Source organism: Lithobates pipiens, unplaced genomic scaffold (genome assembly GCF_037356315.1).
Source record: "Lithobates pipiens isolate NorthernLeopardFrog02 unplaced genomic scaffold, aLitPip1_a1.2 Scaffold_8, whole genome shotgun sequence".
Taxonomy (NCBI): Eukaryota; Metazoa; Chordata; class Amphibia; order Anura; family Ranidae; genus Lithobates; species Lithobates pipiens.
In genome coordinates, this window is record NW_027507903.1 from 549,130,329 (window position 1) to 549,155,344 (window position 25,016).

The following is a 25,016-nucleotide window of genomic DNA, read 5'->3' on the forward strand; positions in this document are numbered from 1 at the left end:
GCCCTGAAACTATAAAAAAAATAACTAACCAACCAGCGTCACCTGTAACAGTTATATGGTGATCACTGGTGAAAGGGTTAACTAGGGGGCAATCAGGGGGCTTTATGCGGTAGTATATGGGGGTCCCTGGCGCTATAAAAAGTTGCGGCGAACCTAAATACCTACCTGCCTAACTAGCGTCACCTGTGACACTAATACAGTGATCAGAAAAACGATCGCTTATTAGGCTGGGTTCACACTGGAGCGATGTGGGAACGCCACGAATGCGCGGCGGGTTCCCGCATCACATGCCTCCCGGCGGCAGTTCACACTGCCCTATGCGAACTGCTGGGAGTGTCAGTGAAATGTTAATGACACCCCCAGATCAGTTCGCATATCGCAGTGCGATCTGCAAACTCGGATCGCATGGTGTGAACACCCATGCGATCCGATTCTGCTGCGGACCAAAAAAAGGGTCCCGTGCGAGTTTGCGGCGGGTGCGGCGGGTGCGACACGAATTCAGCCATACTATCTGTATGGCTGAACTCGAATCGCACAGAGATCGGATGTGATTTGCACTGCAGTGCGGTGCGAATCACATCCGTTCTCATAAACCGCTGCAATGTGAACCCAGCCTTAGTGACACTGGCGACGGGGGGTGATCACGGGGTTAAACCTTTATTGGGGGGGTTAGATGGGTACCTTAGAACTAAAGGAGGCTAACCCTAACTGCCCTAACAGTTATTACAGTCACAAATGACACCCGCCGGGTGATCAGGGGGTTAAACCTTTATTAGGTAATAAATGGCGGGTGCCCTGAAACTATAAAAAAATAACTAACCAACCAGCGTCACCTGTAACAGTTATATGGTGATCACTGGTGAAAGGGTTAACTAGGGGGCAATCAGGGGGCTTTATGCGGTAGTATATGGGGGTCCCTGGCGCTATAAAAAGTTGCGGCGAACCTAAATACCTACCTGCCTAACTAGCGTCACCTGTGACACTAATACAGCGATCAGAAAAATGATCGCTTATTAGGCTGAGTTCACACTGGAGCGATGCGGGAACGCCACGAATCCGCGGCGGGTTCCCGCATCGCATGCCTCCCGGCGGCAGTTCACACTGCCCTATGTGAACTGCTGGGAGTGTCAGTGAAATAATGACACCCCCAGATCAGTTCGCATATCGCAGTGCGATCTGCAAACTCGGATCGCATGGTGTGAACACCCATGCGATCCGATTCTGCTGCGGACCAAAAAAAGGGTCCCGTGCGAGTTTGCGGCGGGTGCGGTGGGTGCGACACGAATTCAGCCATACTATCTGTATGGCTGAACTCGAATCGCACAGAGATCGGATGTGATTTGCACTGCAGTGCGGTGCGAATCACATCCGTTCTCAAACCGCTGCAATGTGAACCCAGCCTTAGTGACACTGGCGACGGGGGGTGATCACGGGGTTAAACCTTTATTGGGGGGGTTAGGGGGGTACATTAGAACTAAAGGGGGCTAACCCTAACTGCCCTAACAGTTATTACAGTCACAAATGACACCAATGCAAAAAAAAAAAAAAAATGCAATTGGTGTCACTGTGACTGGGGGGGCAGGGGTAATTGGGGGGGTGATTGGGGGGTAAAGGGGGGGGTGTGAGTGTGCCTGGCATGTTCTACTGTATGTGTGGTGTGTTGGTGCAACTCACCGAACCTCTCTCCTCGGTGCCGGAACGAAAAATACCGACACGGAGGAGAGAATACATCACTTCCTCTCCTGTGTTTACATTACAGGAGAGGAAGTGATGTCACGGAGGATTTCCATTCGTCGAGAGCGATCGCGAGGGGGTGGCCATGAATGAATGGCCGCCCCCTCATCCCGGATCGCTCTCGAAGGAATGCCGACCGCCGCAGGCACCGGGGGGGGCCCGATCGGGCCCCCCACCCGCGGGCAGGCAGGGACTTATATATACGCCCATATGCCTGCCCGTGCCATTCTGCCGACGTATATTGTCGTGCGGCGGTCGGCAAGTGGTTAATGTATTTTTTCTTTTTTTCTTTTTTCTTTTGCTATGCTCTGGAACAACTGTAGGTATCGTTTTTTTTTTTGGGTTAAACTATAAAAACTAAGAGGCCCCGATTCTGGGTGACACAATCAAAAAATGAAAGGTAACATCATCCTTAAATGTTCATGTAAAATGCCGGAGACAATCCCCAACAAGTCAATTCACCCTGTGTAAATATGTGATGAATGTCATTCCATTGTATCTGAATATATGACCTTTTAGATTTTGTATCAATAAAACATGTACTTTTTAAACTGTTTTTTTATGTAGTCCACGGGTACTGAGAGAGTCCATTTTTCCAGTCTTTCTGGGGATTTGAGGGGTTGCCTCAGATCACTCTTCATATTGATTGAACTAGATGGACTTCTTTTTTTTTTTTTCACCCTATGTAACTGTAACTTCTTTCAAAATTCAGTCCCACTTAGACCCCTTTCACACTGGGCCACTTTGCAGTCACTATAACGCTAAAAATAGCACCTGCCAAGCCCCCCCCCTAAAGAGCCGCTGCTGTCTCTCCAATGTGAAAGCCCTGAGGGCTTTCACAGTGGAGCGGTGCCCTAGCAGGATGCTAAAAAAAGTCCTGCTAGCAGCATCTTTCGAGTGTTGAAGGAGCGGTGTATACACCGCTCCTTCACTTCTCTTGCCTATTGATATCAATGGGGCAGCGCCTTGCGGTGGTTTTAACCCTTTCCCGACCGTTATCAGGGGTAAAATCGCCCCCGCTAGCGGCTGAATAGCTTTGCGAAATTGACAGTAAAGCCCCCCTAAAAATAGCGGCACTTTACTGCTGACGCACCCACCACCCCAGTGTGAAAGGGGCATAAGGGCTTGTTCACACTTGCCTAAATTTCTAACACTCAACAGATGCTCCTATAGCATTTGCATGGCATTAGTATGGGCGTCAGACAGGCATTTTACAAACATTAATGGGGCGTTAAAAATGCTCCCCAAACGCCTCAAGGGCAGTTTTGAAGCGTTTGACAAGAGTTAAAGAGGAAGTAAACCCTGATGGGTGTTACTTCCTCTTTTTTTCCCTGCAAAGGTAAAGCATAATGGACTACTATGCATCGCATAGTAGCTCATTATGTGTCACTTACCTGACATAGGAGCCAGCGAAGTCGCCGCTGTCCCCTGTAGTCCGCCGCATCCATCTTGCTGGTGGCGTCTCGCAGCTCCGACGAATGACAGCGGCGAAGCCGCGATGACGTCACTCCCGCGCATGCGCACGGGAGTCGCGTCTCGCAGCTCCGCCGCTGCCATTCGGCGAAGCCGCGATGACGTCACTCCCGCGCATGCGCACAGGAGTCGACAAATTAGGCAGATCCATTCTTGGACTTGCCGCATTTAGTGCGCCTGCGCGCCTAGCATTGCTATAAGAAATATTACTAAATTGTTCTAAAGGAATTGGTAAATCCTGGGCGCCATTAGCATTAACGCCACTAGGTGGCGACCAAACTCCCATAGCTGAAACATCAGAAGCTAAAACATTATTAATAGCTGGCTCACAAATCGACTTTTGACTGGCTAATTCCTTAGACACCTTTGTTAATAAGTCCACAACACTATTCAATAAAACATTAACAGAAGGATCAGTCATACCTGTATTACCTTGTTGTAAAGCAGGCTCACTATCATGCCCTGCTTCACTGATATTCAGCATTGACGGTTGCCTAGGAGATGCTTGACGCTGAGGAGAGGGAGACCACTCCCTCAGAGAGGTTGCTCCGCCTCCCGTACCGCCTTCGACCCTGCCCACTGCTTCAGTCAATGGAGCTCTGCCGCTCAGCTGGCCGCTCCGCCTACCCGCTCCACGCCTTCCCCCGCCTGCCTGCCCTCTGCTATGGTCCTGAGAAGGACCAGCTCTTTTATGTACAGCAGGGCGCGTCGGGGTAGGAGAATAGCTCCGGCGGGGGTTGCGCTTTCGTTTCGCCGCCCCATTCGTCCGACCTGGGGCGGCGTTTCCTTGTTGACGCGACGTCCCCTCCTCCACACCTTCGGCATCCTCTTCACCCCGCAGCGACATCTCCCTGGCTTCCACCGCTGTCTGCTCTCTTCCTCTCTCCTCCGGACCCGGATAGCTGACAGGCGGTGTAGCTCCCACCGGAGCCTCTTGACACGCTGCGCGGGGTAATTCTAAGCACTGGCAAATCCAGGCTTCTCCGCCGTCCTCTCCCGCCCGCTCTATCAGTCGCCGAAGAAGGCTCATCTTCTGGCCACAGAAGAGGCTGTTTGTTCAGGGAATAATCCCAGAGAGAACACCACAGCTTTTCTTCTGAGGCGAATGAGCCCCCTCAGCGGAACCTCCTTTTTATAACCCCAAGAAAACTGGTTTAAACCAGTTCTTCCCGGGCTTTTCACATGAAGAGAGGTCACCTGTACCCCTTCTCAAAACATGTGACTAACAGCTGTTTCCCCGCTGGCCACAGGCTCTGCGGGGGAACTTGAAACAGCTGATCCAGCCGCTCTCCCATGAGGAAAAGGGGGGGCAAGAAACTGCCCTCTCCCTTTTCCTGTCATTCTATCTTCTACTAAAAAGACGTTTTGCCTTTGGTTATATTCTAAAATTTGAGCCCCTGGCTGTTCTATGTTCAATCCAACGGCTTTCAGAGTTTCTTCTTACTAGTATAAAACACCATCTACTGTCCAACAATGGATGGAGGAGAATGAATCTCCTTTCCTCCCACCACTTCCCCCTCCCCCCCCCCCCCTCCTCTTTTCCTGTAATTTCTCTCTCCTACTGACCCTGCAGTCTCATCTTCCACTACCATTTTATCTCACTATGGCCTATGGTCCACATATGAACCTTGCTCACGGCATATGTCCAGTAGTCTGCTAAGAAGAGTAGCTATTTACAAGTTCAGGCATCCATAAACCGGAAAAGGAAATAACTTGAGTAGAGTATAAAAAATATTACATGTAATGGCTGTAAATAGTGACATCTACAGGCCAAAGTTATGAACTTTACAAATCTTTTACCTAATTTCTCTGCTTCTCCCGCTACCACAGTCTTATCTCACTGATTTCTAATTATCACTTATTAGAAGTAACACTGCTTCCTACACACAGGCCCCTAGTACCAACAAGACCTACTACAATACTTCCTTATATGTCAAAGAAAACAGCAAGCAAAATCATATTTATTCCCCTATCACATTACTATACATGTAACTGAATACATATCACAAAATGAAGAATGCCTTTATTCATTTTTTTTATTAACAAATTTATATTGTTTTTTAATAAATGAAGCACATGTCCAGGAGACTGATGCAGCGCTGGCTATATGACTCCAGGTGGGAATGGATCAGGAAGAAGGAAAATAAAGTATAAGGGGCAGAGTTCTAAAACATTAATTGCACAAATATCAGAAACATTCATGCCAGCTGAATTAAATTTCACTGTATGTTATAAAATGGATGAACTCCTATATATCATCAGCTCCAGCTAGTGGCCAAAACTTGGCACAGTTTTCCAAAATACCTGAATGAGAATATATACTATGTTTTGGCCACTAGATGGCACGTATGATACAGAAGTTACATCGGTTTTCTGCCACCGGTGCAAAAATGTAATTGGAGTCCCCCCCCCAAAAAAAATGACATTAATGTGCTTGAAAAAAGAAAAAAAAGAAAAATTTGTATTTTTTTTTTACTTACCTTATAATGCCTGTTTCTGGTCCCTTGCCTGGTCCCTTGTAGTCTGCCTCCTTCAGCGCCTGGGCTCCTGACATCACTTCCCTTGGCGCAGGAAGGGAAGGGAAGGGAAGCGCCTCTCCCCCTCCCTCTGTCAATCACCTGGAACACGTGACAGGTCCCAGATAATTGTGCGGCCAGTCACGGCGCGCGGCGTGGCTCATGCATGCGCAGTGGGTGCCCGGCTGTAAAAAAATTTAAAATGCGCTGCCAAGCGGAGAGGGAGATGAGCGGGGCTTCATTCCCCCGCATCGGTGGACCCTGTGACAGGTAAGTGTCCGATTATTAAAAGTTAGCAGCTGCAGTATTTGTAGCTGCTGACTTTTAATTATTATTTTTTTTAAGGGGAACACCGCTTTAAAAACCAGTAGCTACACATACTACAGCTGTTGTACTAACTATGTCCGCTCATAATATTGTGTACAAGAGTGTATACTCTTTCTGGTGTTGTGTCAAAACAGCAACTCATCTAAATCACCAATTACTGATGCTTTACATTAACTGGAAGTGAAGTGATTGGAGATGTCGATGAATTGGCTATTTTGACAGAACACCTGAATGTTTCCGACATTAGTGCAACAAATGTTTTATAGATAGACCCCCAAGACTTGGGTGGAAGGGTCATTTAAATTATATCCTATGAACAGCATTCTTAAAGTGGTTGTATAGTTATATTTTGTACTTTAACCTACAGGTAAGCCTATAATAAGGCTTACCTGTAGGTAAAAAGAATATATCCTAAACCTGTATGGTTTAGGAGATATTCCCTTGGCAATGAGCCGCTGACTTCAGCGGCGCATGGGCACAGGGGATTCTCAGCTGAAAGTCTGGCAGACCTTGCTGGGAAGAAAACTCCCGCGCGTGAGCTGCTATACCCGGAAGACACGCCGAGGGAACATGTCAGCTCCCTCGGGGTGGACCGGATGAGATGTCGGGGGCCTCGTTCTAAGGTAAGTATTTCATAATGAGCTAGTGTGTGGTGCATACTAGCTCATTATGCCTTTTGTCTTGCAGGTGTAAAAAAAATTAAATAAAAAATAAGTCAGCGGGTTTACTCCCTCTTTAACCACTTGAGATCCGCGCTATAGTCAATTGACGGCTACAGCGCGGATCTCCTTTTCCGGGACTACGTCTATTGACGTCGTCCCGTGTACGAGTGGCCTGCGCGCGCCCTGAGGGGCGCGCGCGGCGCGCTCTGTGATCGGCGAGTCCATGAGACTCGCCTGATCACCGATCCGTGCAAGGCGTCGATCCCGACCCCTTATCACGTGATCAGCTGTCAGCCAATGACAGCTGATCAGGTGACATAACGGAGCCGGTAATCGGCTAGTATTCCTCCTCGCGCTGACAGCGCGAGGAGAAAAAAAAAAAGGCGATCACCGGCGGCCGTGATCGGGACATCAGTCCCGATCACGGCCAGCAATGCAAGCGCCCACCTGCCCCCTGCCAGTGCCCACCTGCCCCCTGCAGTGCCACCCTAATAAAAAGTAAGTGCCCCCCGTCAGTGCCACCCAGCAGTGCCCATAGTGCCACCCAGCAGTGCCACCCACAGTGCCACCCACAGTGCCCACAATCTGCCTCAAAGGTGCTGCACCCCAGTGCCACCCATCAGTGCCCAGCAGTGCCGCCCATCAGTGCCCAGCAGTGCCGCCCATCAGTGCCACCTATCAGAGCCACCTATCAGTGCCACCTATCAGTGCCCATCAGTCCCATCTATCAGTGGTACCTATCAGTGCCCATCCGTGCCACCCATCTGTGCCACCCATCCTAGCCATCTTATCTGTGCCCATCTTTGCCCATCAGTGCCGCCTTATCTGTGCCCATCGGTGCCGCCTTATCTGTGCCTATTAGTGCCGCCTTAACTATGCCTATCAGTGCCCACCAGTGCAGCCTATCAGTGCCCACCAATGCAGCCTATCAGTGCCCACCAATGCAGCCCATCAGTACCCACCAATGCAGCCTATCAGTGCCGCCTAATCAGCGCACTTCAATGAAGGAGAAAAATTACCCGTTTGCTAAATTTTATAACAAACTATTAAAACATGATTTTTTTTTTTGCATCTTTTTTTGTTTGTTTAGCAAAAAATAAAACTCTGAGCTGTAACTAAATACCACCAAAAGAAAGCTCTATTTGTGGGAAAAAAATGATAAAAATTTCATTTGGGTACAGTGTTGTATGCCCGCGCAATTGTCATTCAAAGTGCATCAGCGCTGAAAGCTGAAAATTGGTCTGGGACTGAGGGGGGTTTAAGTGCCCAGTAAGCAAGTGGTTAAGGCTCGGTTCACACTAGTGTGATGCGGGAAACCTGCGAATCCACTGGGGGTTGTGAACTGCTGGGAATGTCAATAGAAAGTTAATGACACCCCCAAAAAAGTTTGGATATCACAGTGTGAACTGTCAGTTCAGACATGAATCAGATCGCATGGGTGCAATTCTGGTGCGGACCAAAAAAAGGGTCCTGTGTGAGTTTGGTCGGAATGAAATGCGAATTCAGACATACTATCTGTATGGCTGAAATCGCATGTGATTAGCAGTGCGGTGTGAATCACATGCGATATCGCATGGCTCACTGGTGTGAACCGGGACTATAGTCATAAAGCACAGTTTTGGGAGGTTAAAGCACAACTCCAGTTAATTTAAAAATTTTGAGTTAAAAAAATAAAGTGCCCCAGGTACCTAATATAAAAAAATATTATAATATATTAATATATATATATATATATATATATATATATATATATATAAAATAATAAAAATGATTACAACAGCCTGGCCTCATAGCAGATGGGTAAGGACAGCACTGGGAGGAGGAAGTGGAGTTGGGGATGGAGTGTTAGGATCTTAGTTAGATTTGGGTTGAGAAAACCCTAAACAGCAGTACCTGCCATAGGAGAGGTACTATACTGCCCTCTCCAGTGATCCCTTTGCTTTGCCAAAGTGCTGAAGCATCCATTAGGCTCTTCAACATTTGACACTTCCTGGTGTGTCAGATACTTGTGTCCTCTATCTTCAGAGTCCTATATTACTATAGGACACAGTCATGACCTAGGAGTTGGGACAAAGGCATCCGACACATGGAAATGGTGAAAGCTTCGGTGTCAGGTGGAGACTGCAACACTGGAATGGGTGGAAAGTTGTAGAAACAGGATAGGGAGTTAGCTATAACAAAAATCGTATATAAGGGGCTGACAGAGTAGCTTTTAAGTGTATCTAAACCCCAATACAAATGAATCCATAGATTACCAGTCATTAGATTTGGTAGCTGTATTGGTTTTCATGTGTCTTTTTTCACCTGGTAGTAACACCTGTCCTAGGGTGACAATGCTCACTTACCGTATTGTGTTTATGGAGGAGCAGCATTATCACCTTATTTCAAATAATTCCGTGCACCAGTTAATATATATAAAAAGCTGGTAGCAAAAAAGTGAAACATTAAAGGTGCTGTGCTATACTCAATGAATATAAATAAATTACAATAGTGAATCCAGCACAATACAATTCACAACAATAACTGGTAAAAAATGTCCATGACCCAGTCCATATTGAATCCAGTGAAAATAAAACTTCCAGCAAGTACAGAAGAAGTGTGAAAGTTGAAACCACTACTGAAATCCCCATTTGGGCATGCTCTCATCTCAACATAATGAGTTTCATAACAAACAGGTCAGATCGCACCTCAGTGTGATCAGTCAGGTCTACATTTAACCAGCTGGACTTTCCCCAAATTCCACTCTCTGTAAGCTGATTCCTCCTGGGATATCATTCAGGGGAAAGCAAACGTTGTTCTTGCCTAGGCGAGAATGAATGGAGGGGGTAAGAAATCTGAGTATATAACTTCTTCCCTTTCAGGTGGCGTACTAAATAAAGGTGGCCTGAATGGGCCAAACAAGAAAAAAATATGGCTTCTAAGATTTGTTTTGGGGATTGAAGGTCTGCTTTAAAGTCTCTGACATACTAGTGATCCTATTGATGCCACCAACAGGATCGCTACGAAGGTTAAAAAAAAAACAAAAAAAAACTCATCCCTTTGCTCAGATGTCGCTCCTTTGCTGTGCGTACCGGTTAGAGAGAATTTGCAGCATTTTGGCTATGGTGGTGCAAAGCTGTACAAATAAATAAAAAAAACTCCCCTAAAATGAACTTGTCTCTGTTGCCAGTGAGAGTATTGCTAGTGAGCCATATAGGCCTTAGACCCCATACACACTATCAGATTTTCTGCAGATTTTTGTCTTCGGATTTACCAAAACCATGTGGTGCCAGGGCCTGTATGATTGCATACTAATTGAACCTCTTAAGGTTTGACCTCATATTATATGGTTTTGGTAAATCTGAAGACAAAAGTCTGCAGAAAATCTAATATTGTGTATGGAGTATTACTCTCAGAGCACAGTAATCTGACTTTGAAAAAACGGTGGTGTTCTTTCTCGTTCATGGAATGGTGACACAACTCTGCTATGTTTTCAGTCTGTTAGGATATATAAGGCTCATTTCACCTTTTACAGTATGTTACATAGTTGCCAACATTAAATAAAATATGTTTAGGGGCACTTTTTTCATAGGCAGAGTATTGTTTAAATTAGGGGTGGGGCATTTATTTGTAGGCGTGGCATTGTAGGAGTGGAAAAATGTGATGCAATGCAAAAAATGGGCAAGGTTTAACCACTTGCTTACTGGGAACTTAAACCCCCCTCCTAATTTTTTTCCCCAAATAGAGCTTTCTTTTAGTGATATTTGATCACCTGTGCAATTTTTATTTTGTTTTAAAATTTTATAACAGTAATTTTTGTCTGTCATTGATGTACGTTGATGAGGCAGCACTGAAGGGTGGCAGTGATGGGCACTGATGGGTGGCAGTGATGGGCACTGATCGGTTACACTGATAGGAAGCACTTCTAGGTGGCACTGATTGGCACCACTAGTGGGCATTGATAGGTGGCACATGTGGACATCGATAGGTGGCACTTGTGGGCACTGTTACTCTATAAATGAGGCATAATTGCCTCTTCCTTTTCAGGACTGAAGTCCCTTTAAGATAAGACGGTGATCGGCTTTTTTTTTCTCCTCTGCTGTCAGCGTGAGGAGAAAAAAAAAAGGATCACTGAGCTTTTGTTTACATCATGTGATCAGCTGTCTTTGGCTGACAGCTGATCACATGGTAAGGAGCCGGGATCAGCCCCTTACTTGGATCGGTGATCACCCGAGTCTCAGTGACTCGTGATCACAGCACGCTCTACGCTCGCCCTGAAAGGAGTGCGTCCCGGAAATTCACATCTGCGCTGTGCCCGTCATTCGGCCATAGCGCAGATGCCAGGAGGTTACATTATGCTAAATATTGTGTCTGGCTTAAATGGGTGTGGTTAAATAGAGTCTGTGATGAATTGCATAGTGGTGAATGTGGTAATATGTAGGGAGAGAGAAAGAGGGATGAAGGGAGAGAGAAAGAAAAAGAGAAAGAGGGGTGGAGGGAGAGAGAAAAAAAAGAGAAAGAGGGATCGAGGAGAGAGAAAGAGGGAGAGAGAGAAAGAGGGATGGATGGATGGAGAGAGAAAGAAAAAGAGAAAGAGGGATGGAGGGAGAGAGAAAGAGGGATGGAGGGAGAGAGAAAGAAAAAGAGAAAGAGGGATGGATGGAGAGAGAAAGAGGGATGGAGGGAGAGAAAAAGAGAAAGAGGGATGGATGGAGAGAGAAAGAAAAGGCGAGAGAGAGAGAGAGAGAGAGAGAGAGAGAGAGAGAGTAGTACAATTCCAAACTTTTAGAAACAGTCACAGGATGAATATATTTTGTTTTTATGCAGAAAGCGATTTTTAAGCATCACCCACTACTCTGTGCCTGCTAGTATCATGTTCGTAAGGAAAAAAAAAATACCTTTGAGTTGCCGAAACAGTTTCCTCACCTCATGCTTCTTTGGAGAGTAGTTCCAAGCCCAGACAGTGCACCCATTGGCTAGGATGGGGTACAGTCCGCCTCCTGCTATCTCCGCAACCAATAGCTGCTCTTCGCTGTTACATCACCCATAATGTGCCAACTCCCTTGCCCACACAGTTAACTGAATGTCCCAGGCAGATTTGGACTGCTGGCAACTATGATGTCATCCCCCATATTTGGAGTATGTGATGACTTACATAGTGGTGAATGCGGTAATATACAGGGAAAGAGAAAGAAAAAGAGAAAGAGGGATGAAGGGAGAGAGAAAGAAAGAGGGATGGATGGAAAGAGAAAGAGGGATGGATGGAAAGAGAAAGAGGGATGGATGGAGAAAGAAAGAAAAAGAGAAAGAGGGATGGATGGAGGGAGAAAGAAAGAGGGATGGAGGGAGAGAGAAAGAGACAGATGGAGGGAGGGAAAAAGAAAGAAGGAAAGAGAAGGAAGAAAAGAAAGAAAGAGGGATGGAGGGAGAGAGAAATAAAAAGAGAAAGAGGGAGGGAGAAAGAGAACGAAAAAGAGAAAGAGGGATAGAGGGAGAGATAAAGAAAAAGAGACAGAGGGATGGGGGGGGGGAGAGAAAGAGGGATGGAGCGAGAGAAAAAGAAAGAAAGAGGGATGGAGGGAGAGAGAAAGAAAAAGCAAAGGAGAGAGAGAGACATATTTGTAGTACAATTCCAAACTTTTAGAAACAGTCACAGGATGAATATATATTGTTTTTAAGCAGAAAGCAATTTTTAAGCATCACCCACTACTCTGTGCCTGCTAGTATCATGTTTGTAAGGAAAACAAAATTACCTTCGAGTTGCCGAAACAGTTTCCTCACCTCATGCTTCTTTGCAGAGTAGTTCCAAGCCCAGACAGTGCACCTATTGGCTAGGATGCGGTACAGCCCGCCTCCTGCTACCTTCTTAGCCAATAGCTGCTCTTTACTGTTACATCACCCATAATGTGCCAACTCCCTTGCCCACACAGTTTACTGAATGTCCCAGGCAGATTTGGACTGCTGGCAACTATGATGTCATCCCCAATATTTGGAGTATAACATGGTGCCATTCCCCAGCCCCCCACTTACCTCAATCGTGGCGTGCTTCTATTTAATTCTGAGTTTGGTCTGGTTGTGGGTGGGTCCTTTCGCATAGCCACACCATCCATTTTCAGAGATCTGTGAATCGAGAGACTACAAGTCCCACCTGCCACCGCAGCAGGGGACTCGCTCTCAATGGAACCAAGGTTTGTAATTAGCCCTCATTCACATGGGACGTATATGCATCCGCATCCTGTGTTCCATGTGCAGTCAATCCCACTGCACGTGTTTGGAGCCGTGCATCGGCACGAATGTCACTTTGGGACCAGTGTCTTTGTAACTGCTGCATCCCAATTGACAGCAATGGGATTGCTTGCATGGGAATGAATGGAACACCTGTGCATCCCTGTGTGGCTTAACACACACAGTGGGTATGCATTCAAATGAGGCCATAGGAATCAGCTCAGAGACACGAGTCCGAGTCCAAACTCAACGTTGGCCTTGATAGGCTGAAACGCATTTGTGTTGGCTCTGTTTGGAACATTTGTACTCTTTGGACGAAATAGACATTTTATTCATCCTCACCTGGTTGCCAAATTTACCTAGACGAGTCTGAACCCGCCTGAGATGTTCTGCCAGGAAGCTGTCCAAGCCAATCCTAGGAGGCAGAGGAATTCCCCACCCTGCAGCCGCAGGGTGCCTCTGTTGCCTAGGATTGGCTGTCCTTGACAGCTACCTACTGTGATAGCTCAGGCAGGTTCTGACATGTGCCTGAACATGTCTGAGCTCATCATTGGTGATAATGTCAACATAGTCTTGGTCCATTGATAATGCCCTTCAGCTGCATAATCCAAGGTCTGTCATCTGCCATCTTGGCTTCTGTTTCATGAGCTCATCCATGTTTTTATGGACCTTGCTTTGTGCACTGGTCCAAATCATTTGGTGGAGGAGGGATCATGGTGTGGGGTTGTTTCCTCAGGGGTTAGGCTTGGCCCCTTAGTTCCAGTGAAGGGAACTCTTAAAGTGGTTGTAAACCCTTACAAACCACTTTGACCTACAGGTAAGCCTAGATTAAGGCTTACCTGTAGGTCCAAGCAATATCTCCTAAACCTATATGGTTTAGGAGATATTTTCCCGAAAACGGGCACCGCTGTCTACGGCGCATGCGCCGTAGACAGCGGCGCGCAGGTGCACTGAACGCGGCAGTTCCAAAAATGGAGCTGCCGCATTTGTCGACTCCCGTGCGCATGCGCGGTTGTGACGTCATTGCGGCTTCGCCGAATGACAGCGGCGAAGCTGCAAGACGCCACCAGCAAGATGGATGCGGCGGACTACAGGGGACAGCGCGACTTCGCTGGCTCCTGTGTCAGGTAAGTGACACATAATGGGCTACTATGCGATGCATAGTAGTCCATTATGCTTTACCTTTGCAGGGAAAAAAAGAGGAAGTAAACTCATCAGGGTTTACTTCCTCTTTAAGGCATCAGCATATCAAGACATTTTAGACAATTTCATACTCCCAACTTTGTGGGAATAGTTTGGGGATGACCCCTTCCTGTTCCAACATGACTACACACCAGTGCACGAAGCAAGGTCCATAAAGACATGGATGAGCGAGTTTGGGGTGGAGGAACTTGACTGGCCTGCACAGAGTTCTGACCTCAACTGGATAGAACACCTTTGGAATGAATTGGAGCGGAGACTGCGAGCCAGACCTTCACGTCCACATCAGTGACTGATCTCACAAATGCTCTTCTGGAAGAATGGTCAAACATTCCCATAGACACACTACTGAACTTTGTGGACAGTCTTCCCAGAAGAGTTGAAGCTGTTATAGCTGCAAATGGTGTGCCAGCTCAATATTGAACCCTACAGGCTAAGACTGGGGTGCCATTAAAGTTCATGTGCGTGTAACAGCAGGCGTCCTGATACTTTTGAAACTATAGGTATATGTGGTTGCAAGGCAATGACTCTGTTACTTATGATTGGCGATATGCAGTGACAGCTTCTTGGTGGGATACCTCAGGTGGGTTAAGATTCTTGTCTGAACGTGTCTGAGCTCATCCCTAGTGGTGGTCAACTTGAAAACTACAGAGGACCTCAAATGCAGCCCCCAATACTTTCAGAGTGCACAATAGCAGTGCATTTCACACATCATGTGCACCTGCATTTTTATAGAAATTCATATTGAAGAAGTTGAAGTACAATAGTACCTAACATTAGTGTCATTGAGTGCAATAATAACCTTCAGCTAGGGTTGCCACCTTTTCTTTGAGCCAAATTCGAACACCTTAGCGGCACATGGCAATTTTTTTTTTCTTTAAAGTGGGAACGGTATGGAACTCTGATGTAAGGGGGTTTCACCAAAGCTTACATCAGAATTGTTAGCCTTCCCCTTAAATCATGGTTCCCAAAGCCCCCCTTACATCAGAGTCCACAGAGTCTCCTTTACCATAGTGCACTCATTCAATCAGAGGCAAGCGAGAGAAGGGAGGAAGGTGGCCTATGCACTTGGCGGTTGTGGTACTTGGTTAGTTGGGGAGCATGCTGTAGGTGTGTGCGACCCAGGCAGCAGAGGGAATCTGCACTACACTCGGTGATTAGAGTATGCCCAGGCACACCTAATTGGGGGGCACAGTCCAGTCTGAATAATGTGTGCATGTTTCAGGGAGTCTGAATCCTGGACACATGAATCAAAACCTGGACTGTCCAGGTGAATCCCAGACGGGTGGCAATCCTACCTGCCTGAGATCAAAGAAGGGTCCACGAGACCAGTGAGTCAGGGGTAGGGTGCCCATACAGTGTCCCGGAATGAAATTGAGGTCACAGACACCACCTACCACTGGCCTGCCTGGCGTCCAGCAACCAGTGACATCACAGACTCTCAATCTCCCTCGCTTAGTGCTGCACTGCTGTCTCCAACCACATTGGCACCACCTCCTTCTTCGGCACCCAGCAGCAAGCAGCAGGGACTGGAATTATATTCACTCTCCAGACAGTGTCTCCTCTCCACCCACCTCCTTCATCGGTGCCCACCGTCTGGCGGCATGCAGAGGGGAATGACAGCAGCAGGGACTGGTCATCTGGTGGCTGTTCTGTGTGCTGCTGCTGGATCAGATCGATGGCTGCCCAAGTGCCCGACTTCTCCTGCATCTGGTGGCAAGCTATGGGTGGCAAGTGGCACACTGCATCTGTGGCAGGCTACGGGTGGCAAGTGCCACACTGTATCTGGTGGCAAGCTATGGGTGGCAAGTGGCAGACTGTATCTGTTGGCAGGCTATGGGTGTCAAGTGGCACACTACATCTGGTGGCAGGCTATGGGTGGCAAGTGGCACACTGCATCTGGTGGCAGGCTATAGGTGGCAAGTGGAACACTGCATCTGGTGGCAGGCTATGGGTGGCAAGTGGGCACATTGCACCTAGTGGCAGGCTATGGGTGGCAAGTGGCACACTGCATATGGTGGCAGTCTACAGGTGGAAAGTGGAACACTGCATCTGGTGGCAGCCTACAGGTGGAAAATGGCACACTGCACCAGGTGGCAGGCAAAAATGGCAAGTGATGTACTGTATCTGGTGGCAGGTGACAGTGGCAGGTAACAAACTGGGGGCAGGTGACTGTGGCACGCTGCATCTGGTTTCATGTGACCTCAGGGTTCCCACTGATTCTGCATTATGGTAAGTTGAACTATTTTATGATATATTACATTGTGGTAATAAAAATAATGTGAATAGACCATCCTGACATCATATCTAGCATGGTGTCGGAATGCCAGCCATTCGCCTGACAAATCATTCCGACGCCGAATTCCCCATCAACCCTGAGACTACATTGACCCCCCCATCTTTTTTTTGAGAAGGGGGGTGTCCCTGAAGGGCAGTTTTGAAATGTGGTCACCCTAGTCAGGGGGCCCCCATGAACCGTTCTGAGGGTGTCATTAATGTTGTATTGACACCCGCAGCGGCAGTGTTAACTATCTGTGGAAGAAATGCGAAATGGGAACCAGCGCTGTAATCGCACTGGTTTCCGTATTGCACAAGTGTGAACCTAGGCTGAAGGTTCTAGTTAGGCCTCTGGCTGCAACCTCCAATCAACAAAAACTAATAAACACACTTTTTTTTATAGTATGGGTGTATTTCATTTATATATATATATATATATTTTTTTTTTTTTTACAAAATGTCCCTCTAGTGCCCTTTTTATAGCATCTCTCTCCACCCTCCATCATGCTTATCACGCTTCACTTTATACGGAAGTTCACAGCGCGCCTCATGAAAGCAAGTCACGTGTTTTTCTCCGCATCTTCCTGCACGGGACGCCCCCGCGTGCCATTGGGAAGAGCCGTTCCCGTTGCTGACTGGCCTCTCCACCAATCGGCGGTGCGAGGGGCTCGGTCACGTGGCAGGTCGTACGGCCGTGTGGCGCAGTAGGTGACGGAGTTTTGAGGAGAGGAGGTGAGTCGGTGCTGTTTCGTGTAGGCCTCGCTCCCCCGTTGGGGAAGGCGGGGGCCCATAAAGTTCCCATAGCTTGGGGTGATATCGTTAGGCCTGTAAAGAGCCAGGCAATATATGTGTGTTGAAGCGTGGTCCTTAGTATTTGACTAATTCATGGAGGTATGGATTGATAGCCTATAATGGAGGGTAGAAAATGATCTAAAGTAGACTTGTACAGTCTAAAAATGACCTTCACTGAAAAGTGTAAGTTTTGCTCTTCCTTAGCTAACCACCCTCCTCTGCCAATAATAAAAAATACATTTTGGGGGGGTGGGCGGAGAGCGGGTAGGTACCCACCAAGATAGCAAACAATTGAGCTGTAAGGGTTAAAATGATTTGGCCAGCCATTGCCAGACTTGCCATTTGTTGCAAAATTGCAGCAAGTTGGTATTGCATGACTCAATATCAAATTTATTTGCAAAATGTCTGCAAGTTCTGGATAAGTTATGTTGTGCAATATTCATCCAACCACAGGTGTCACTATGACTTGCTGTAGACTCGCCACTGCAAGTTTTCTCTTTCTAAAGACTTGCCATGCAAATTTGCTACAAATTGGAAAAGTGTTAACTTGAACTTGTGATTTAAAGAGGAAGTAAACCCTGATGGGTTTACTTCCTCTTTGTCTGCCTGCAAAGGTAAAGCATAATGGACTATTATGCATCGCATAGTAGCCCATTATGTGTCACTTACCTGCCAGCAATGTCAACGCTGTCCCCTGTAGCACCAAGCGTCCATCTTTTTCCGGGTTTCCCGTGTAGGCGCAGGGGAACCGCCACTAACAGCACATCAGCGTTAGCAGAGGCATGCTCAGTGCACCAGTGCACCGCTGTCTATTCTGCATGCGCCATAGACGGGGGTGCCTGTCTTTTTGCAAATATCTCCTAAACCTGCACAGTTTCATGGACCTACAGGTAAGCCTTAATCTAGGCTTACCTGTAGGTCAAAGTGGTCTGTAAGGGTTTACAACCACTTTAAATGCTCTGCAAGCTTAAAACTTGCCAGTGATAATGTGTAGCAAGTTAAAGGAGAAGTATAGCCAACGCTTGTTTGGCTGTACTTCTATGGATCACAGCAATTTGTTTTGCACTCCTGTGACCTGTTTTCAGTAGAGCTGTCTGAAGTCCGCTCTCTGCTGACGTCACAGAAATCAGTCCAGGCACCGCGTCATCCTGACAGTGGAAGTCTGGATCTGCCAGGTACCTAGACTGGTACTGGTCTCAGTGAACCGCTCCACAACTCAGCGAGGAAGAGGCAGAGTGGAGAGCTGCTCACTGACAGTCAACAGTTCTCTGCTCGAGAAGCTGTAAGAGCCGAGCCACCGAGTGTTCGATCACTTGGCTCCCAGTGCAGAGGCGCCTCGGGGACAGATGCAGCATTAGACCAATGCTGCATCCACCTAGGTAAGTATGAAACTGAAAAAAAAAATCCCTTCTCTTTTAACAGTAGTGTTCAATTCAACATTATCCTTGCTACTTGGGCATTCCCACTTAGGTGGTTCCAGCGGAAGTCCACTCACCCTGCCCGGGTGGTTACCTCCTGGGACATGTCACAGGCTCCTGGAGACTGCGGGACTATTCACAAGACTATTCACAAGGCTGCTCGTGCATGCGCAGTTGGGAGCCGACTGAAGCTGCAAGATCTCATAGCCGGCTTATCACAATAAACATGGTGGGGCTGGGGACACGAAGACTGGCGATGAACCATTTTTCTGTCAAAACAGCCAACTTACCAAAATCCCCACTTAAAGTGGTGTTGCCACCAAAAATATAACTTGAGTTGTATGTGCAGCAAAGGGTCTTAATAAAATTAATTGGATAAAAAAAATTTTTTACTTACCTATTTCTTGCTTTTGCTAGGTGGTCCCACGAAATCTGCCTCTTCCATTGTCCGGGCTAAAAACGTCACTTCCCTCGGCAGCCCGGCTCGCTAAGGCTCCTGGGAGAAGTGTGTCACCATTTCCCAGGATGCCTTGAGCATCACCGAGGGCTACAATCGCGTTATTTCCCATTGTCATGGCAACCGGAGCTGTTGACGGCGCTCGATATTGCGCTTACTGCGCATGCGCGAGATCTTTAATCGAACGGGCTGGTCTTTTAGCAGCACACTCTCACGGAAGAGGATGCCTGTGGGCTTCACATGCCCACAGGCAAAATGACAACTGTCAGGAGACCGTTTTATAAAATCTTTTTGGATGAGAAAACAGCATGCTGCTGTATTGAAAAAAAGAAAAAGTAAGTCTTATATTTAATACTAATAATTATTGTCAGTATGCCAAAAAAAAAAGGATAAAGACAGTGGAATCCCGCTTTAATTTCCGATGACTCTCCAGCAGCAGTAATTGCAGATTTTCACAACTTGGCTGGTTTCACAGAACACCAGCAGCATATACACTACAGTAGATGATATAATGAGTGGATATTGTTAGTCCGCCTACTAGTAACCAACAACATGACCGCGACAAAAATTTTTACTCCTTAGCCGTTGTCCTGTCGAAATGGCCAACTTGTCGTGTACTGCAGGGGTAAACAACCTGGGGCCCTCCAGCTGTTGCAGAACTACAAGTCCCATCATGCCTCCTGGGAGTAATTGTAACTGCCAGCTGTGCAATGCCTCATGGGAAATGTAGTTCCACAACAGCTGAAGGTCCCCAGGTTGCCTACCCACTGGTGTACAGTACACGTTGCCGGTGTTCTGTGGAAACGGCCAAGTAGTCGAAATCTCCAATTATTGCTGCTGGAGAGTCACCAGAAATGACATTATTGGAGATTTTGACGAGCTGGCTCTTTTGACAGAACACCAGCTTGGGTGAAGATGGAAATAGATCTCTGAACGGGTACGTTTTATTTTTTTTTATTTTTTTATTATTAAACCTCAGCAGCTACAGTATTTGTAGCTGCTGACTTTTATTTACTTTAACCACTTAAGGTCTGCCCTAAAGCAATTTCACTGCTACAGGGTGGCACCTGTGCTCTGGATCATGTTTATATATACATGATCCGTCTCTTCCGGGGATGGGGTATGCATGTGAGCCTCTGCTGACTCCCTTCAGCGGTGATTACGCACAGCGGAAGCTGACTGGGGGGTGTATGGTACTCGATGTCCTCCGGCACCCGCCAATCGTTAAGCAGATCACAGTTCTGATAGGAGGGAAGTTTGCGTTTCTGCGACGTAGGTAATAAAATACATCTCTTCCCCTAGTAAAAGCAGTACACACAAACACTGGCTAGGCACACAGTTAACCCTTTGATCACCCCTGATGTTAACTACTTCCCAGTCAGTGTCATTAGTACAGTGAAAGTGCATATTGTTTTAGCACTGATCACTATATTGGTGTCACTGGTCCCTAAAAAGTGTCGGTGTCAGAATGTCTGCTGCCATATCGCAGTCCCGCTGCAATCAGCTGATCACCACCACTAGTAAAAATATCCCATGGTTTGTAGACACTATAACTTTTGTGCATTTTGTGGATTTTATTTATGTATTTATTTTTTTACCAAAACTATGTAGCAGAGTACATGGCTCTGCTATGTATGTTCCATGTAAGTTGCCCCTAAAAGTGCAGTGTTCCTGCTCTTTGGCTGTCGGGAACTTTAGCAGGACCTCGTCCAGGAACTGCATGGAATGGTTGGTGGGTGCTACCATGTTTTGCACTGTACTAGGCTCTCTGAGCCTCTGCTATCTGTTGCCAGTCAGTAGGTAACTTCAGTGCTGGGTTTGTGTGTGCTGCCAGGCTGTGGGGTAGGAAAGCCGTCATTACAGTGAGCATGTGCAGCTTGTTTCCTGCGCACACTTGGCCCCGACAACGGCACTGTGTCCCTGTCTGCCTGTGCTACTACACAGTCACAGCCATGTTGGCACATGGTGTGTGTTTGGGTGCTATCTTGGTTCTTGCTCTTTACTGACTTGGCCAAGGCTAACCTTTACTGATGAACCCTTGGCAGCCTTGCAGCAGACAGCACAGGCCACGTTGGGCCACAGGACATCAGGAGCACTGGGAGACCACCCTTCCCCTTAAGTATTTTGAATATCATGCGCTTGTAGGCACAACGAACCTGGTGAATCAGACTCATGGGAGATCTAAATCCCACATTATAGCACAGGTGCTATCTTGTGAGTTTCCTCTCCCATGACAGGAAGAGGAGGAAGGGTCAGAGGAAGTGGACACTTCTGAGATGGAAGAATCCTCCCCAAATATTTTTCTAAAGGGTCTTGTTGAATTTCCTCTTGGGGTGGTCCATAAGAATTTGAAGCGTAATACCTGAATCCTCTGGGCCTAAGGTGGCAGGGTTACAGTCTTAGAGCCCAAACTGTCCAAATTATTTTCTGTGCATGTTCACACTGAGGAGGATCTATAAAAGATGTTGGCCCATTCAGACAAGTAGTTGGGTAACCGAAGATGTTTGAGCAACAATATCCAAGGGACTGACAAAAAGTAGGCGGTCTCAGCTGTGGACCCTGCAGTGTCTTATTTAAAGTGGAGTTCCACCCAAAAAAATTTCATTAATGGCGCATGAAATAAATTAATAAAAATTATCAATTTTTTCTTTTCTTTTTTTATGCCTGTTGCTATGTGGTCCCTGGAAATCGGCCCCCTTCAGCGCCTGGGCTCCTGATGTTACTTCCCTCAGTGCCTCCGCATGGTACTGCTCTTGGGAGATGTGTGTCATCATTTCCCAGGAGCCAGTGGGCTGAGCCGAGGGCTAGTTTGCCATAACGGGGCGGGCACTTCTGATGCTGCCGCCCATTGTTATGGCAACCTGTATACTTTACAGCGCCATTACTGTGTATGATCGAGAACGGGACGATGCATGCTGGTCCAACAGCAGCACCGTAACCAGGAAAGATAGTGCTTGGCAAAATGGGAACGGCCACAACATGTTTATGTAACTTAATTTTTTATATTACATTGGACATCGGGGGACGAAATCTTCAAAACAAGTGGATGCTATATGTTAATGACCTTTAGAAGTGTTTAAAAAAAATATAAAAATTAGAACTTGTTGTTGGAACTCCGCTTTAACCACTTCCCATCCTTAGGCTGTGGCAGGATCATGGCTACAGCTGTATTTTGAGCAGGCAATGGGCTTCCTGGTCGCTCTACAGCTGTCCAATTACTTTAAAGCCAGTGGAAGGGGGTTCTGCCACCGCTGGCTACATTTAAATGCTGTGTGAAGAGTGGAAGGAAATTCCATTAATATCCCTCCTCTGTGATGTGAAAATCCAGAAGCGACAGGGGTCGCTTCTGTATTTTAATGTATTTTTACAAGGCGTTACCGTCTTGTAAAGCAGCCAATGAAACTGAGAGATCTGGGTTCTAAAAGACCCCAGATTGATCTGTAAAAGGGACCTATCACTTACCATGCCCTCACGAGAGGTTTTGTTCATCCCTTGTGATAGCAATAAAGAGTGTCACTAAACCCGCATCATAAAACTATTAATAAACGCTGTTGTATAGTGCTCGACAAATCCCAGGTGCCAGGTCGTCATGGCGACTAGAAATTGCATCCTGGTGTGTATGTAGGCTTTTGTCATCCCATTCACTGTTGGTCTGAATCATTAGAGGGGTGCAGTCTGCCGGGCCACAAGGCCAAGGCGCAACAGCTCCCTCCGAGAATTATTTCCCTCTCTACCACTATAGGCTGGAAGGGCAGAGCTCTGATTATCGATTAGGAAAAAGGTGCTTCGATTTTATTTTATTTTTTTATCAAAATAATTACAGTGCAATCATCCATATACAGAAATAAAAGGGGCAATGTAAATGAAACAGTGTGCGTTTAGGCTCCATGCACACTGCAGCTCAAAAAAGTCAGTTTTGTGGAGTTTGGGCGTTTTTTTTTTTTTAAAGCCTGTAAACTCTACTCTGTTATCCTATGTGTCCATGCACACATGGACGTTTTTGGACATTTATCAGCAGTAGAGTTTATGGGCTGTTTTCTGAATGCCATAAAATTGCGTTCAAGAGCAGTACTGGAAATGCCAGACACCGGTAAAAGGTGTTAAACGAGGGTTAAAGCTGTAAAAAGAGCATTAAGCCTAGTTTGGCGTTTCTCTGCCTCTAATCAAAATCAATGCTTCCCTATGGGAGCCCATTGATTTGAAGTCGCATCATCATGATCTGACTTGCGGTGCGACGTGTGTGCTAAGGATGAAGGGGAACCCTGCCTAAATGGGATGGGTTTCCCCCCTCAGACAATACTGGGCCCTTCGGTCTGGTATGAATTTTAAGGGGAACCCCCTTCGCCGGAAGATGGCGTGGGGGGTCCCCCCAAAATCCATACCAAACCTTTATCTGAGTACGCAGGCCGGTCAGGAAAGGGGGTGGGGACAAGCGAGCGCCCCCTCCTGATCCGTACCAGGCCGTGTGCCCTCAACATGGGGGGGTAGGTGCTTTGGGGCAGGGGGCCCTGCACCCCCACCCCAAAGCACCTTGTCCCCATGTTGATGAGGACAAGGGCCTCTTTCCGACAACCCTGGCCATTGGTTGTCGGGGTCTACGGGTGGGGGGGGCTTATCGGAATTTGGGAGCCCCCTTTAAGAAGGGGTCCCCAGATCCCGGCCCCCCACCCTATGTGAATGAGTATGGAGCACATTGTACCCCTACCCATTCACCTGCAAAAAAAGTGTCAAAAATAATACACACTACACAGGTTTTTAAAGTACTTTATTAGGCAGCTCCGAGGGTCTCTTCTTTATTCTCTGCCCTCTTCTCCTGCTCTCCGCTATCTTCTGCTCTTTTGCCCGCTCTTTTGCTAGCAGTGGCCCGGTCTTCTCCGTCGTCTTCTTCCCCCTGCTCTTCATCCGATGTTGACACGATGCTCTCTTCCGCAATAATGCCACGTGCGCGGTACACAACGACTTCTATAGGCAGTGGGTGTGGTCACCGGGTGATGTCATCCGTGACCCCACCCCTTATGACGTCACTGTTCCATCAGGCCCCGGTTGGTGACGTCATAAGGGGGCAGGGTCACGGATGACATCACCCGGTGACCACGCCCCCTGCCTATAGAAGTCATTTGCGTACCGCGCATTCGGCATTACAGCGGGAGAGAGCGTCGAGTCAACATCGGATGAAGAGCAGAGGGAAGAAGATGGAGAAGACTGGGCCACTGCTAGCAGGAGAGTGGGCAAAAGAGCAGAAGATTGTGGAGGAGCCCGGCAGAAGATACCGGAGAGCGGGAGAAGGAAGAGACCCCTGGAGCTGCCTAATAAAGTACTTTAAAAACCTGTGTAGTGTGTTTGTTTTATTTTTCACACTTTTTTTTTTTCCAGGTGAATGGGTAGGGGTACGATGTACCCCATACTCATTCACATAGGGTGGGGGGGCCAGGATCTGGGGGCTCCCAGACTCCGATAAGCGCCCCCCCCCCTTCCCTGAAGCACCTACACCCATGTTGAGGGCATACGGCCTGGTGCGGTCCAGGGGGGGGGGTCGCGCTCGCTCGTCCCCTCCCCCTTCCTGACCGGCCGGGCTGCATGTTTGGTTAAGGGTTTGGTATGGATCTTGGGGGACCCCCACGCCATTTTTTTTTTGTTGCTAAGGGGGTTCCCCTTAAAATACGTACCAGACCGAAGGGCTTGGTATTGTCTGAGGGGGGGGAACCCCACGCCAATTTTTTTTTTCAGTTGGGCGGAGTTCCCCTTCATCCTCGGCACATCATGATGATTCCACCCATAGGGAACCATTGATTTTGAATAGAGGCAGAGAAACATGGCTAAAAGCTAGTGCCGCTAAACATGCATTACAGCAATGCAAACCGCTGATAAAATATCGTTTTCCTGCCAGCAATCCGACGTTCAGAACGGCCGTTTATGAGCTCCAGTGTGCATGGAGCCTTAGTATCACTTTAAAGCG

General features: G+C 47.3%; 1 protein-coding gene across 2 annotated transcripts in view; it reads left to right on the plus strand.

Annotated features, from left to right (window-relative positions):
* Positions 1 to 16,995: 16,995 nt before the first annotated feature.
* PIWIL2 (piwi like RNA-mediated gene silencing 2) overlaps positions 16,996 to 25,016 on the plus strand; it is a 666,930-nt gene continuing 658,909 nt past the window's right edge. For both annotated transcript variants that reach the window (XM_077469839.1, XM_077469840.1), the window contains exon 1: positions 16,996 to 17,125. The gene's annotated coding sequence lies outside the window, so the exon portion shown is untranslated. The remainder of the gene's footprint in view (positions 17,126 to 25,016) is intronic.